Source organism: Leucopleurus acutus (genome assembly GCF_964270905.1).
Source record: "Leucopleurus acutus genome assembly, chromosome: 4".
Classification (NCBI taxonomy): domain Eukaryota; kingdom Metazoa; phylum Chordata; class Mammalia; order Artiodactyla; family Delphinidae; genus Leucopleurus; species Leucopleurus acutus.
Window position 1 is genome coordinate 73,239,851 of NC_139146.1, and position 15,336 is coordinate 73,255,186.

Sequence of the window (15,336 nt, forward strand, 5' to 3'; positions counted from 1 at the left end):
ACTTTCAAGAGAGCTTTAAAGGACATGCCTGCCCTCATGGAGTCCCCAGTCCGGAGGAGGTGGACATGAACACAGTAATGAGAAGCCTGGGTAAGCAGTGCAAACAGAGGTCAGCGCTAGGGGACTCTGGGTCAACGCTCATGACAACAAAGAATCCTGCAATACCCCAGCCCCCAACTCAACTTTCTTCTTTTCTGTAAGTAAATAAAATAACTTTAAGCTTTCCACAGGAACATAAGGACACATGAATAACCTAACAGGAAACTAGCCACGTTTGGAAACAGCACAGCAGTCATTAACTGCCTTGCAGTTTTTTTTTTCTTTTCAAATAAAGTCCGAGGTTGTTTTGTACAAACATAGCCTTGTCTCAAAAAGAAAATACATTGACTTCAACCTTTCACTGAGTCAGCTTCGTGTTTACATTTCTGTACTGCAGTAATATGGCTTGAAGAACGCTCTGGTCAAGAGGTAGAAGTAAAGTACCCTGAATGTGAAACCTTTAGAAATCATAGCATTTTATTTAGCATCAAAAGAGACCACAGGCAGCTAAGGTAGAGGGTGCAGGAGGGGGTGAAGTTGTTTCTAGTCAAATTTCATGGAAACCTACACAGCTGCTCTTTGTCGTCAAGGCTGATAGAAGGTACTGGAACCACACAGGAAATGCTTTAAGTGGCATGAAAAACGGTTGAAAAATAAACGTGAAAATGGAAATGGGCCACCCAAAGGTTATCATCTGCTATAGGAAAAGAAGTTCACATATTCTGAACTAAAGCTCTAGATATTTAGACCTGGAAGAGTTGGGTCAAATACTCCCACGTGTTCTTTCTTGTTGTGCAGTACTGGAGACTGCTAGGAATGCAGGTGATAGCTCTGGTTGGACAAGTGGAAAAACAACGTCACATTGCTAGGCCATTCCCTTGTTGGTGAAAAGGTGGAGTTGCACCAGAGTTTTGGTTTTCGCTCTGCTCTGGAAGGGGTGTCAGTTGCCTCAGGGTCTTCCAGGGAAGGGAAGGGGGATGGTGGGCTGTGTCCACTTTTCCACTCCACCCAGACCCAGCTCCACTTTTATTTCACACATTAGATTCCTCATAATATTTGGTTCAAAGCATCGTGGCTTAAGTAAAAAAAAAAAAAAAAAAGGCAAACCATTAGACTAGATACTATGAAATCCCTTTCAGAAATAGAGCTCTATGTATCTGTGCTAATAAAGTGAAGGTGTTTTATTTTGGGGTGGTTGGCTTTTGGGAAAATCTTTTTTTTTTCTTTATAACAGCTTTTTGAGTATGCCAGGCACCATGTGCCAAGCATTATGCTGGGGCCTTATATATATTATGTTATTTAATCCTTACAAATCCCCAGGGATTTTGTTTTGTTTTTATTTTAACAGATGAGGAAACTGAGGTGCAGTAGGTAAGTAACTTGTCAGTTGCACAAAAAAAGAAACAAACCAGCAAGGGCTCCTGACTCCTTGCTGCTCTTCACCATTTTGCCACTTTTCTCCCAGCATCTTTTTCTGATTATGACCAGTGAGAATCCCAAAATGTAACTAACTAAATAAAAGAGCCCCAGGAAATTAGAAGGTGAAAAATCTCTTTAGGCCACATCGCAGATGGGTTTTCCCAAGATCTCTGAATAAAAAGATGCTTTGACTTTACTGAGTGTTAAAATGCCTGACACAGGATGAGTGAATTGGGGCGAGCAAAAACGGCAGGTTTTAGCTCCAACGCTAATTTGTTTTTGTTTGCTTTCTTTTTTATCTGAGACCAATTTGAAGTCCCTAGCAATCGGCCCTATGAGAAAACCAGATTCTTCACATAATATTAATGTAAACACTGCTGTATATATTTTTCAACTTCGCTTTAGACTAAATAAAGCCTATATGAATAGACACAGATTAAAAGAGCACTGGCTGACAAACGCTTTGGGCTCTAAAGAAAGAACTAGGTAGACTTTAAAAAAATATGATTCATATAATTTACCTGACGTTTCTTACTTCCAGTTTACATCTTATAAGCATGGATGATGTATCATGTTTTGAGACATATATGTGCCTTGCTGATGAACTGAGAGGAAATCATCAAAAATCATTAAGGCTTAAAAGGTAAACTCTTTTCCCCCCTAAAAGTGAGCGAGAGGGCCTATCCATTCGCATCAGTCAGTGTGTCAGCTGTCAGCACCCTGATCCTGGCTGGGGTAAGGCACGAGAGCAGCAGGGTGGCTTTTTTGCAGTTTGGAGTGAAAAAGAGCAGGAAGTGGATTGCCTCCTTGGGTGTGTGGTTTGGGGTGGAACTCTTATTCTGCCTTGATACAATGCTCTTGTGACTCAGGAACCATTTTTTCCTCCTTCTCCTCTTATGTGGGGGTGGAAGAGACACCCGAGGGGACTTTTTACAGAGATGTGTAGTCCACCAATGGCACGCCAGGAAGTACCAGGGAAAATAACAAAATCTCCATTTCTGTTTGTCCTTAACCCCTGCTTCCTTTCCCACTGGTTTATCTTGCCTGAAATCTGTCCAGAACTTTTCCTACCTAACTTTCAAATTCTAAACGTTTGCGGCTTGTCAACAAAGATACATTTCATAGCAAACGTGAATCAGCACCGTCCTCGGCCAGGAGGGTCGTTAGAGGTCATAGGTGCACTGTCGCCTGTGCTGGAAAATTCAATAGACTGAAGGCTTAATATCCTTAAGAACAGGCTTCAGGAGGGAGATGAAGAGGTATAAACTTCCAGCTACAAAATGAAGGAGTCAGGGGGTGAAATAATACAGTCAATAATAATGTGCAGGATCTTCATATGGTGACATATCCTAACTAGATTATCGTGGTGAACATCTTGTAATGTCTAGAAATATCAAGTCACTATGCAGTGTACCAGGAACTAACATGGTGCTGTAGGTCAATCATACTTCAACAAACAAACAAACTCAGAGAAAAAGAGATCAGATTTATGGTTACCAGAGTCGGGGGAAGGGGGGTGGGTCAAGGTGGTCAAAAGATACCAATTTCCAGTTACAGGATAAATAAGCACTAGGGATGTAATGTACAACGTGATTAATAAAGTCGACACTGCCATACATTATATATTAAAGAGAGTAAATCCTAAGAATTCTCATCACAAGGAAAACAATTTTTTCCTTTATTTTATATCTATATGAGATGATGAATGTTCACTAAACTTACTGTGGTAATCATTTCATGAGGTATGTATGTCAAATTATAATGCTGTATACTTTATACAGAACTGTATGTCAATTATATCTCAATAAAACTGGATGATAAAAAAGCACACACACAAAAGAACAGCCTTTGGGATATAGCCTATCGGGAAGTAGAAAAAAATTTGTATGAGATAACCTATCAGAACAATGGGGTCCCTGGTGGCTATTGTCCCACTAAGGTTCCTTTGAATGCACACTGCCTTTATAGAAAATGGTTATCTGATGTAGTCAGAATAATCCATGTACTCCACTTTGGAAAGGTGCTATAAACACGTCATCTGGCACGCTGCACTGACAATTTCACGTTTTCCTTCTACCGAAAGGTCAAGACATGACTCTAAAGCATCTCTTGAATAGTTGCGTGAGTCACATGCGCTACTCAAACAATAGTAATGGGACCTCATACTATTAAAAAGAATGTATCCTTGTAGTCAAATGGCAGCGTGTCTCGCATTGGTACTTTACCCTTGACAAACACGGATCATGGTAGCCAGAAACTTTTTGGGTTGAAAGGGAGCCTCGAGAGATGGTCCTTAGATGAAATAGGCCTTTATTACTTTATAAAATAGATCATTCTTCCTTTGGATACCTCTAATCTCCTAGGGAGGGAAAGTCCATATATTGACCAAAAATTTGCCTCCCTGGAACTCACCCATCCCCTCATGGGTGCCATTTAGAATATGTCTAATTCCTTAAATCCCTCAATTATAGGAAGACAGCCCCCAAGCCCTCCCCTAGGTTCAGTAGCCTTAGGTGCATCTGACATTCCTTCAGGTTTCCTTCAGACTCCAAGAGGCTGACCACACCCTTCTGCAAGCTCCCAACTTAACAGTGTCCTCCCTACAATGTATGGATAGCAACCGGGACAGAATGAAGCGGGAATTAACCAACTGCTCCCACAGCCAAAGACTGCATCTGTTTTCTTGGTGGCAATACACGCCCCGGCTGTTGCTGCAGTCCCATCGGGGCTGAGCACAGGACACTGCCCTGAGGCCTGAAGGAATCTATTAGCAATTCTTGGCCACAGAGGGAAAAAAAAATGAAGGGTAATAAAGTAGAGAAGTAAATACTTTTAAAAGCAAAAGCAAGGGCTAGGAACAGTTTAGAAAATGCAAAGATATCTAGTGGCATTAGTTAGATTGATATAAACAGCATAAAGTCCTTAATGGCTAAACAGTTCCAGTATTAGAATTCTCAGCATATCATCTGATCTGAAGAACGGATGGTATTTGGGGAATTTGGAGCTCTCCCATTTGTCTGTAAGCATTCCTTTATTTTGACAACCCTTGTTGTCCTAAAATATCCTGACATATGTAACACAAAAGAAATGGAAATCATTGAAAGAAATGGTAAATCCGAGATAATTTTTCCTATGCAGAACATAAACATTGACGAGCTTTCACTGAAATTCACTAATAAATGAAAAAATTAAAATAGTGGCAGGCCAAGGGCAGCTGACGGTGGGGTGGGCGATGGGATAAACTAGAAATCCTCAAGTTCCAGATGCTCTTTGAGAAGGAAAGTGTGTGAGGAGCCTTATTAGTCAGGCACCTTGGACCATTAGCGTTCTCCCCTTATCTGTCAGAAAGCCTTGCTTCTGGAAAATTCCTACTTAGCCTATGACAAACAGTGTCAGAAGAAATCCACTGAAGACATTCCTAAATAACAGATACTTTTATCCCATCAGCACTATGTGGTCCGTGTTGCAGCCTAAGGCAAAAGGAAATGTGAGTACTGATATACATGTTTTTGTGTATTTTTTTAATGGTTAATTTTTCCCCAGATCATTAAGACAGTTGAAAAAATGTGGGAAACATGAAAAATATGTATATTAAATGTACAACGTTATTTTAAGTTTAAGTATTTTCCTTATACTAAAACCAAAATTTTTTCCCCATAGTTTCATTTTCCTGGCTTTAAAGGAAGCAAACCCATCAATACTATTTTCAAAATCTACCTCTTTGCCTGTCTGATTTTCAGTTGAGGAAATTGCCTTTTTTTTTTTTTTTTTTTTTTTTTACTCGGGCCTCTCACTGCCATGGCCTCTCCCGTTGCAGAGCACAGGCTCCGGACGCGCAGGCTCAGCGGCCATGGCTCACGGGCCCAGCCGCTCCGCGGCATGTGGGATCTTCCCGGGCCGGGGCACGAACCCGTGTCTCCTGCAACAGCAGGCGGACTCTCAACCACTGCGCCACCAGGGAAGCCCGAAATTGCCATGTTTGACAAAGTGATAATCTTAAATAAACTTTAGATAACTTGAGCTACCAATCCTTGTCTTTATTTAAATTCTGATCACCGTGGATTTTTTTGCATTAATTTTGGTTTTTAAAAATAATACATTAAAATATTATCTATAGGGATTACTAAGTTTTTTTTGGTGCCCCCTTAAAATCTGCCCTCTTAAAATCTGCACCCTAAGGTGAGCGCCGCATTTGCCCCACCTACTCATGGCCCTGTCACTGTTATTTTTAGAGACTCAGGTAGAGAGAGTAGGGTGTTGAGGCGGTGGTTAGGACCCAGATCAGCTTCCAACACCTCCTGTGGGCCTCAATCTTTTCCTTGCACCTGCCCTGGTTCCCAGCCAGGTGCAACAGCAAAAGTGGAGAATTACAACCTTGTCACAGGTGTGCCACTAAATTTTAACCAAGGTCTAAATTGACTGCTCTGATCGTTATACTTGATAGATGCACCAGGTGAGCCGTTTGCTGAAGGGCTCATGAGGCAAGAGGAAGAACTGGCTTCAAATGAGAGGAAGAAAGTGTAACCTACAGCCAGGTCCCCAAAATGATCACAAAACTATTGGATCCTGAAAGAGCTTTGTTCTGTGAGTGTATAGGAGAGCCCAGTCAAGTGATAGAAACCGTCCTCTAGAGCAAGGACACCCTGTGGCTATACAAACAGCATGAGACTCTGCCCTACTGTAGTCAGTGTGCTTCATAATTTTTGCTGACTTATTTAATGTTCCAAATCTTTGACTCCCTTCAACCAGCCTTAATGTTTTACAGTGTGTCTCAAACACGTAAAGACTTAGAATCCCTTAGTCTTTCCCTTCAAGAAACTATGCTTGTGGGGTTGGGGGGGAGGGATAAACTAGGAGGTTGGGATTAACATATACACACTACTATATATAAAATAAATAACCAACAAGGATCTACTGTATAGCACAGGGAACTATATTTAATATTTTCTAATAACCTATAAGGGAAGAGAATCTGAAGAAGAATATATATATTACTGAATCGCTGTGCTGTACCCCTGAAACCAACACGATATTGTAAATCAACTATCCTTCAATTAAATTTTTTTTTTTTAAATCCAAGATGAATTAGCCATTCAAACAAAACTGAGCTTAAGGTTTTCCTGTTGTTGATGATACTTTAAAATCTGGATGAAGCTGCGCAGCGCAGAAAGGCTGCAGAGTTGGTTTGAAACTGGTCACTAAAGGCACACCTCAGTTCAGAGATCACAGTCACAGTCAGAAACACCATCTGGGACCATGAAGACCAGAAATACACCCACAGAGGAATAGGGTGGACTAGTGCCAATACATTCTTCACACCATTGGCCTCGTCTCTCTTTCTAAAATGATTATCTAGCAGGCATGTTTGTCTAACCACTGCCATAGCTCTGGCTTCAACTCTTAAATTAGATTATTGGGGGAAAGTAATTGCCAAAGTTAGGGCAAACTCTATCTTCCTCTATTAAACAAAGTAAATTTACAGTTACATTTTAAATTATAGATAAATTATGTGAGACTGGGAGATATCAAAGTGCCATCAGTTTTTTTATAAATACCAACTGGTGGCGCAGTGGTTGAGAGTCCGCCTGCCGATGCAGGGGACACGGGTTCGTGCCCCGGTCCGGGAAGATCCCACGTGCCGCGGAGCGGCTGGGCCCGTGGGCCATGGCCGCTGAGCCTGCACGTCCGGAGCCTGTGCTCCACAGCGGGAGAGGCCACAACAGGGAGAGGCCCACGTACCACCAAAAAAAAAAAAAAAAAAAAACCAACTGTGAACTAAGGTGTATAAAAGGATGAAGAAATGCTCTGTGGGCTATTCCTTAGCTTATAGACACCTATGTAATAGGGAGAAATTAGTGCTTTAGTGACCTGAATAAAACTAGTCACACATGGGATAAAAACTGTCTTTGAACCAAGAGCCTAGGTTGGAAGTGGAGGCTGGGAAGGCAGGGGCGCCATATGCATTGCAGAGGACAGACAGAGGGAACAGAGGGAGGGCAGGTGCGTATGAGCTGCTGCAAAGGTCAAGGTGAGCTCTGCTCCTACTTAATATCTAAATCAGTGTTCTCGGAGAGAGTAAGCAATTCATTAACGCAGTCTGTGAATGACACTAGTCTGCATAGTGTTGCCAACACCAGAAAAGACAGAAAAAAAATATATAAATGGTCTTTAAAGAAGTTGAAATATGGTCAGGAAATGAAAGAACTGAACTAAAAGGAGACAATGTAATATATCTGGAGTCAATACCTGAGAACATAGATGTTCAGAAAGTGGGGAAAACAAGGGAAGTGTTAAGTGAGAAGAGTCCCAGGTGGCAAGCCAATTAGATGCAAGTTTTAGAAGTTAGTGATGGACTTTCCCAAGCCCGAGGAGCTTTGCCTCTCTTGACAGATTTTACTGTCTTTCCCCCGGGGTGTCATGGCACCAAACTTGGGTTTGTTTGTAAGAACTCTGGCCCAGAAGAGATATCCTTCCAGTTCCTGGTCTACCAACATGGTGAAATGGAGCAGACCCTCCGCCAATAACAAAAGTGAAAGTAGGGTACTTTGCATTGACCAAGGGCTCTGTTCATGCAGCTAGTTGCCATAGGGTCCTGGGCAGTACTGATGTCAGAGGAGAAACATGGTAAAGAAGCAGGCTTGCCTTCTTCCACGCAAGGCTGAAACACATACTCGGGAAACGCTTATGGCTTTTTTAAACAGATAACCAAGCTTTAAGGAAGGAAGGACAAGGTGGAGGAAGGTATTTGAATTCTCAACATTTTTCTACTGTTTCAATTCTACAGGTGTTCACGTATCATCTATTACCTGCCTGACATGTGTCTGCATTTCTGTGGGAGTTCCCATAGCAATTCAACTTCATCCTCAATGAGTTTAAGTCTATTATGAAAATGGAGCTTACATATAGAAAAAAAAAAAAAAGTTAAAACACTGCAAGAGAATCCACAATGAGTATGGTCCTCCAAAATTGAAGCCAGGGACGCAAGCGTGGAGGGAAAGGAGTAAGAGAGCAGCGTAGTCTGGCCCAGAAGAGTCAAGGAAAATTCATGGAACAGATGGTCCTCAGGGAGGATCATGAAAGATAAATGGGATTTGGGCAAGTGGGAAGAAATCCAGATGGGAGGAAGAACCTGAGCAAATTCCTCAATCAGGGAAGAGGAATCCACTCGCTGATGTCTGATGTTCCCACATGACGATCTGTATTTGAGATTTTAAAATTATTTAGAAGTCACAGGATTTTGAGCTGGGTAGTGATCTTAGATTCTCACCAAGTGCAAGAAGCCTCTTTACAACATCCCAGACAGAGGACCTATCAGCTTCTGTGTGAAACACCTCCAGTGACGGGGAGCTCATCAGTTTGCCAACAGCTGAATGCTTCCCTCTTCTTAGTACGACCTTTGGTTCTTGTTACGCCTTTCAGTGTAACATAGATCCCATTCGTTCCCTCTAACCATGACAGCCCCCCAAATTAAAGACAGCATGGTGGTTTCTCTCTTGTCTTTTTGTCTCTGGTTCTTCCAGTTGTCTTCCTGGGTAGTCCAGGTAGTGGTCAAGTGTCCACCCAGGATGCCCTCTAGTTTGTTAAGGTCCCTTTGAAAACATGGCTCCTAGAAGTGAAAACTTGTGGTTTGGGCTCAGGGTTCAGTGGAATAATCACTTCCTCAACCAGGATATTACTTGTCTATCAAAGCAACCTAAAATGACCTTTACTGATTTGCTTTTGTAGATAAATTACACTACTGACTAAAAAAATTCAGTAGGTCTTTAGAATATAAAACACTTAACTATTGTACTTTGAACATAGGAATTAAATAATGGTAGTGGTGAAGGCTGCCAATTCTAACTCTCCTTGCTGGATTCTGCACAATATTTCAGCCTCTAAGTGGAGAAGGAATTTCTCTATAAGTAGTGGGAGGGGCCTATGTGAAGGAATGTCCCCCCAAAAGATATACCCATATCCTAACCCCCAGAACTTGTGACTTTATTAGAAAAAGTCTTTGATGATGTAACTAAGTTAAAGATCTTGAAATGAGATCATCCTGGATTATCTGATTTATCCTAAATCCAATGACAAGTATCTTTTTAGGAGACAGAAGAAAAGACACAGATACAGAGGAGAGAGTGATGTGAAGACAGAGATAGAGACTGAAGGGATGCAGCCACGAGCCTGGAACACCTGGAGGCACCAGAAGCTGGAAGAGGCAAAGAAGGATTCTTTCCTGGAGCTTCCAGAGGAAGCAAGGTTCTGCCAACACCTTGATTTCAAACTTCTGGCCTCCAGAACTGTGAGAAAATAAATCTGTGCTGTTTTAAGAGGCCAAGTTTAATTCGTTACAGCAGCAATATGAAATGAATACAGGGTCTCTGTATTTCCAGGGGTATTCCCCAGGAATGGGGCACATATTCCGCAGGATCCTCTCCAACGCTTGTCTACACGGTTTAGGGTTTAGGGACAATATGCTGAGTGGCAGCCACTTAGATAGCTACATACTTAGGGATAGCAGTTCTGCCCTGGCATAAAAACCTAATAATTTTCTTTTAATCCATTGCTAAGTTAGAACACAGATGTCTTCAGAGATGACTGTTAAACCAAATTTGCTAGGGCCCCAAAGGGGAGAAAAGACTACAGGTAGAATAGCTGAGTTTGTATGTGTGCTGTGGAAGACATAATACAAGCATAATGATAATAATTAATGAGGCGTTTGAAAACACCAAATGACTCATGTATTAACATGAGTATGCAGAAGCCTAAGCACTCAGCATACTATTCAAACAGACCATGCGACTGACCGAAGGAGTCATGAGCAACTTATGTAAATCATCTCAACACATAGCAAGGGCATATTTAGTCCTCACCATCACATGTGTGCTGTTGTCACGCTCTGCACCAAGAGGCTACTAAAGAAAATTCTTGGAGAGTTTCCACTCTGCTGTTGGTGAAGTCCTTTATGTCCTTGTGACGAATGCATCAAACACAAGAAACGACTAAGAGTCATTGGAAAATAATGGTGGAATTTAAGTCCACACATTTCAAGTCACATATTAGTGATACTAAAAAAAAAAAAAGTCTCTGGTTGAATGGGACAGAACCTAACAGTGGTTCAATCTACCATGTCAAGGAGCATGGCCCCCTGGAACAGGGGGGAGAAGTTCTTCTAGAAAGGCAGACACAGAAGGGCAGGGGTGAAGAGAACAGGAATAGAGCGATAAGCGCAGAAACCGCAAATCTCAAATTTGGAGGTCATCTTGTCTACCCTCTACCTGAATCCCAGGAATCCCTTCTCTCCTCTCCTTTTAGAATATAATATAAAATAAAACATAATGATTATTACTATTTAATGAGCAGCTCACTAAGTGCAAGATACTATGCTGGGTACTTTTCATGCATTTTCTCATTTAATCTTTAGAATGATCCTATGAGATCAGTGATTATAGTCTTTATTTTACAGATGAGCGGCATAGGCTGCGAAAGAAACACAAATATACTCTGGCACTCATTCATTCAGCAAACATGTACCAGGTACTAAATATACCAAAAAACAATCACCTTCAGTGACAGGGAACTCAGTGCCCTAAAAGGCAAACTACTGGATTTTTGGACAACTCGAATTTTTAGAAAGTTCTTCCTTATATTGATCTGAAATATATCCGTGGGTAACTAAGCAACAGGTGACTGTGGTGTCCTCATGTCCCTTAGAACAAAATAAGAGGGAAAGATGGATGTAAAAAGTTTATAGGGGACAACCAACATTTTCTGTTTTTGATTTCAGCTCAGTGCAGTCTTTGCGCTTTGCAATTTGTATGGTTTTCATGTAAACCTTTATTCTTTGGAGATAATAGATGGTTAAATCCTATTAACCCAGAAAGAGTGATGTAGTCTTCCTTCCAAACGGTTCTGAAAAGCCCTTGATACTTTGGGGCCCTGTCAGAGGACAATAAATTTGCCACCCACATAAAAGTGAGTCTATGTGTTGCCAGCACAGAAATATCAAGAATGGTTACGTCCCCCCAGGGAGTCCTCGGATACTGAGACAATGAGGAGGACACATTTTGGAGCATCTCTCATATGTCCCCTCTTGGTAGCATCTGACGAAAACGGCCTTTTAAGTAGTCAGAATCCTAGCAGACCCTATTTCTCCACTTTAAGTGAGGAATTCAAATCTCAAAAGGAGACACTGCAGGCCAGGAAGCCAGGAGTCACTGCTCCAGGAAAACCCACTGTTTGTTTACATCGCAGAATCCTACTGCCCACAGTTCTGCAAAGGTTCAGGCATTTCAACTGGCAGTTCCCCTCCCCTGGAAGTCCAAGATAAACAAGATAATCTTTGTTAATCAGGTTCTCCTTTTAAGCCTTTGGGGGCCTTTTGGGAAGTCTGTTTTGCTCAGAGATCTTTGGTTTTCAAGTTACTATTGTTTCCATCATTATCATATCCAAACTGTAGCATGACCTTAGAAGTCTAGCTGTATCCAATATAATAATTGTTTCCTATAATAATATACGATTTAACATTTATTGAGTGCTTACTATATACCAGGCACTTTATATAAAACCATTTCAGTTATTCCTCGTGACAGCACTGGGTTTGGTAAGTATTCTGTTTTCCAGATGATGAAACTGAGACAAAGAGATATTAAATTGCTTCTTTAGTTTAGTAATTACATGGCGGGACTGGTTCTCTAACCCAGATCTGACTGATTTTACCCATGGTGCCTTCCTTTCAAGAAAATGATACTAGTAATAGCTGACATTGTGCCTGGGACTATTCTAAGCACTTTGTACCTTTCAACTCATTTCAAACTTCACAATAAGCCTATTTCACAGCTGAGGTAAAGTGAGGTTAAATAACCCATCCCAGGTCACAAGGCTAGTAGGCGGTGGAGCTGGGTTTTGAACCTAGGGAGTCTGGTGGCTGAGACCGGGCCACTCTTCTAAAGCAGTAGCACCATTCCACCTAGAATTCAATAAATAAGACTAATATTTCCTAGGGAGGAATTGCCCACTCCCCTGCAGTCAACCTGACCTACCCACCTAGGTGTGCAGCCCATCCAGCTTCTGTTATGGGGCCCAGGGGCGTGTGAAGCACACCATGTTAGCATCCCTTTTGCGGGAAAAGGTAAACAAGGAAACTGATGGAAAGGGAGGTTGAGGTGCTTCTCCAGGTTCCCCTAAGCAAGCTAGCAGTCGGATCAAGGTTTTGAACCCTTGGTCTCAACCCACTAAGCCGTTACTTTGCTCTTGAATGGTGAATAGGTGCCTTATCTTTTCAGGATGGGGTGACACCTGGAGAAGGTCCCAGGGCCCTGGGAACATGCCTGCCCTCATGTCCCAGGTCATCAAAGGACACACGATAGTCCATTGAGGGAATTATCATATCCAAAAGACCTACAAGTCCCCCTTCTTCAGTCCAGGGCAGGCTCCTCCTCCCAGCGACTTGGCCCTGCAGCTCACCAGGCTGTGGCCAAGGGTGTTTATCTGCAAGCCTGGAGGAGACCAAGCACCAATCTGCCCTGCAGATAGCACAACTGAAGGCAGCGAGGGCTGCCTGCCAAGTCAGATTACAGCAAATGACAGCAGGACACTTCCCCCACAGGTCTGCGAAGGACAACATTTTGTGGGACTGTTGTGGGATGAGAGCCTTGAGGAGGGAGAAGGAAGGAGGAACAGCGGCGGACAGTAGCTCCTAAACCCTGCCTGGGAGGTTGGTGGAGACCAATCGGCCTGGCCTGTTTAATTACACAGTTTAAGCATTTCCCTGCCTCCTGCCTGTTTCCTTTCTCTGCACTGTGCACATTGGTGTTAATTACTTACAATTAATAACCATAACAAGAACTATCAGGGCCCCTAACAATTGCAATCACATTAGACCTTTTATCTCGGTAAGGCCAGACTATCTCTTCCAAGCAACCCAGATAAATGCCTTAAAGAAGGATGTATATAGATGCTCTCTATATGTTACCTCATGTACTTCTCAGGACCACTTTATATTGTAGGGATTATTAGCTCTTGTTTTACTGATGAAGAAACTGAGGCTCAGAGAAGTAATACAAGGAAGATGTGAATGAAAGAGACTATACATTTTGCAATCAAGCTTTTTGCCACTTAACCAAGGGATGGAGTTACTACGGGAAGGGAACCACTGTGGGTCTTTTCATCCCTTTGGACAAAACTCATGTATACATTATCCAAGACACCAACTGCATTCTGGATCACTGTGAATTCCAGTCTCTGTAATTTTTTCCCCTTCTTATATCTGGGGGTGTAGGGACTTCCCTGGTGGTGCAGTGGTTAGGAATCCGCCTGCCAATGCAGGGGACACGGGTTCGAGCCCTGGCCTGGGAGGATCCCACATGCCGTGGAGCAACTAAGCCCGTGTGCCACAACTACTGAGCCTGCGTGCCACAACTACTGAAGCCAGTGCGCCTAGAGCCCGTGCTCTACAACAAGAGAAGAAACCGCAATGAGAAGCCCACACACTGCAAGGAAGAGTAGCCCCCGCTTGCCGCAACTAGAGAAAGCCCGCACGCAGCAACGAAGACCCAACACAGCCAAAAATAAATAAGTAAATAAATAAATTTATATCTGTGGGTGTAGTGTCCTTAGCTTTTTTCCTTTAATAGCCAGGGGCTCTGACATATAGTGATGTCACTATATGGTTTAACCATACATGAACTACTATGCAAAGAACTAACAAACCATGGCCAACAGAGGAAAGGCAATCTTGTCGAGAGGTTTGCGACTTTAAAGACACAATTTTATCCGGAAGATTCAGGATCTAAGGGATCTTTTTCTCTCTTCTGCTGACAAAACTCGGAATCAAGTGAGCACACTGGTGAGGGACAAGCAGCCGTCACCACCCCAGCACAAGGCTCAGGGGAAAAGGACAGACTCGAAGGTCACCTGAAGAGCTATATAAGCCTCTGAGGAGTAAGAGAAACTGGCAACAAGCACGGAGCTGAGTTTCGGGGGAGAAGCAACTGTCTGAGACAACAGCGTTCTCAGCTTGTTTCAATCTATACTTCTGGAGAACTGCCATGCACTTTGAATTTCTGCGTGGAGGAATATGAGTAGTCATAGGAATATGAATATTCCTAACATATTATTCCCTTGCTAACTGAGTTTGGAGATGGCTTCTTTCCCCCTAACAACAGAACTGAGTGGAGTGTGGCTATTGGGCTGTTAAGAACAGAAGTAGCAACAGGCTGTGTGGTCAGGATTAGGAAAGCAAAAATGGATCCTAGAGGTAAAATTACTTAAAAAAGAAAGGTCCTGGCAGAACAATCTCCTTGGTATATTTGCTAAAGAAAGAAAAGAGAGAAAAAAATGGAAGAGTTCCAAAAAATTACAAATCAGACCTGAATTTATATTCTTGTAAACACTGAGGAAATCATCTTTACTTTAACCAAAGGTCAGCAGGCAGGCGCTCAGGGTCTGAATGTAAACAATTCTAATCCAGACTGCAAAGTGGTTTTAAAAAGAACAAAGAACAAAGAAAAGAGTAGACTTTTTTAGAGAAGAAAGAGGGAAGAACACTGGAGCGCAGGGCTGCTGAGTAAGGGCAACAGAGCTTACCTGTTGGCAGAACAGACTTTCAGGAGAAAAAAAATTGAGGTCATCTCACAGGTTTAGATGCAAATTGCCTCCGGTGAACGCAGAAGGTAAGACAAAATAAGGCAACTCTGAATTCAGCCCCCTCCCAACACGGGCTGAACAGGTCTGCATCTTTGAGTTAAGTTTCCAAAAAAGTCCCCACTCCACTTCAGAGTTTAAAAAAATAATAATTAGTTCAACTTCCCAGACAAGCAGAGGCAGGATTAATGATTAAGAGAAACAAAAAGGATTAAATATCTGGACTGGGAGAAAGTTCCGGTGTCACCAAAA

General features: G+C 42.3%; 1 protein-coding gene across 1 annotated transcript in view; it reads right to left on the reverse strand.

The window, feature by feature from the left end:
* The window catches only part of LNX1 (ligand of numb-protein X 1), a gene marked incomplete at its 5' end in the record, with an annotated part of 137,037 nt that extends 121,907 nt beyond the window's left edge, over window positions 1–15,130 (reverse strand). The window contains one exon of the mRNA XM_082838234.1: window positions 15,028–15,130. The remainder of the gene's footprint in view (window positions 1–15,027) is intronic.
* Between the last annotated feature and the right edge of the window lie 206 nt (window positions 15,131–15,336).